The sequence below is a fragment of the Pteropus vampyrus genome, unplaced genomic scaffold, assembly GCF_000151845.1.
Source record: "Pteropus vampyrus isolate Shadow unplaced genomic scaffold, Pvam_2.0 Scaffold131, whole genome shotgun sequence".
Lineage (NCBI taxonomy): Eukaryota > Metazoa > Chordata > Mammalia > Chiroptera > Pteropodidae > Pteropus > Pteropus vampyrus.
The window spans coordinates 1,594,041-1,595,828 of NW_011888912.1; the positions used below are offsets into that span (position 1 = coordinate 1,594,041).

The 1,788-nt window shown below is 48.7% G+C and overlaps 1 protein-coding gene across 1 annotated transcript in view; it reads right to left on the bottom strand.

Annotated features, from left to right (window-relative positions):
• DDX59 (DEAD-box helicase 59) overlaps positions 1 to 1,788 on the bottom strand; it is a 24,469-nt gene that overhangs the window by 10,152 nt on the left and 12,529 nt on the right. The gene's annotated exons all lie outside the window — the stretch shown is intronic.

Below are 1,788 nucleotides of genomic sequence, written 5' to 3' on the forward strand. Positions count from 1 at the left end.
TCAGCTACTCCACGCACTTTCTGAGCTCGCTGGCCTTTACACGTTTGGTTCGTCAGGGTCAGCGCCAGGAAATGTGCTGGTAAAGGTGACTGTAGCAAACCTGGATCCGATGGTGACGTCGGGGGTCTTTGCTGTGTCTTTGGAATTTTTTTCCTGCATGTTTTAATATGAGTGACTAAAAGTTTAGAAGACTCAGTATTTCCAACCGAATAATGAAGCCATTTTGTGCAATTCTGACCCCAAAGCAGCAAGACAGCCTCCTGGCCTCCCGGATCCGTTCGCCGCTTTTCAAATTAATGTGATTCTTCAAATCCAATTAGGGGTGAAGGACAGAAGCCCCTTTGACAACATCCCTCTCTGTCGAAGCACCTGCGATCACGGGACATCTCCGCCGTGTGCCATACCTGGCCAGGCGCGAAGGTCGTGAGGTTTTTACTGTTGCTGCACAAGGAGCAGGCCCGCCCCTTCCCTCACTTCTGTCCCTGAAGACGAGCTTTCTCATCCCGAGTCAGCGATCCTCACCTGGAGACTGGGGAGTGTGAGGGGCAGAAGGAGGGGACAGCCCCACACTGGGCATCGCCAGCCCCCTGCAGCTGAAGGCTAGTAGTTTGGAAGGGCAGCGCGGGCTTTTCCTGCCGTGATGCTCCGTCGTGGTTAAAAAGAGAGAACGCGTGCGAAAATGTTTTCAAAATTGTCTTAAAACTGCTACCTCGTCTTCTCTTCCCTGGTTAAATATTTCTTGCTCTTGAAATATTGGTAATATATGTTGATATACATTTTAAATATAATATGTAATAACATGTAATAAAGTATGTATTATAATAATAAATAAATGTTATACGTTATATTTAAAACTATATATGGACATAAAAGAGCAGCCTAGCCCACCTTCCCTCTTAGGACGCGACCCGGGACCGGCTGGCGTCACTGCCACCGACAGCTCGCTGGTCAGAGCTTTGCCACGTGGCTCCACAAAGCAGTCGCTCTTCCTGACATGACGGTTCCAGAACCTGAAGGCCTAGTTCTTTTACAGGCTTCGAGAATCCTTTCTCATGCATTACCAAGCAACTCATGTTACTGTAAATTTAGGAGCTCAGAAATTCGGCCACGATCAAGAATTCCGCCTAAACCTTCCTGGAATGAGGTGGACGCATCCATACGTTTTATGGAGCCATGTGTCTCTTTTTAGTGAATCGGTAATTCAGAGTAAGAGAGGACCGAAAGTGACACAGAGCTAATCGGATGTCGCCCAAGTCCCTTACGAAGCGTCTCCCAGAGAAAATGCCGAAGGACAGTTTTATGGATTCCTGCGTTGTCCCTAATGACAGCAACGTAATAAGAAACATACTCCGTGTCATCTGTTTGGGAAAGTCCCCTTTGATCAGTGGGCTGGTGCTGGTGTTCAGTGACACGCGTGAAGCCCCACGCTCTAGTGTGCCAGAGAAACGGACACGGGCGGAGGGGACCTGGGGGTCCCCCAGCTCACGTCCTTGACGGAATGACTGCGTCGGACGTATCCCAGGGGTGAGGGGTCTGTCTCGTTTTAAAGACTGGCAGAGGAAAGCATTCCTTTCCTTTCGGGTGACCCATGTCAGCGCCGTAACAAGCCTCACAAGGATCGAATCGACCAGGTTTTATCCAAATGCTTTGGCTGCAATAATTCTGTTCTTAGTGGAAACAGAAAGCTGCCTACGAGTGTCATCAGCGTGACAGCCCTTCGTATGTTTGGACACCATAATTAAAAGCTGTTCTTTATGCCGAATGTGTTACCTCCTTTAACCCAGTCAT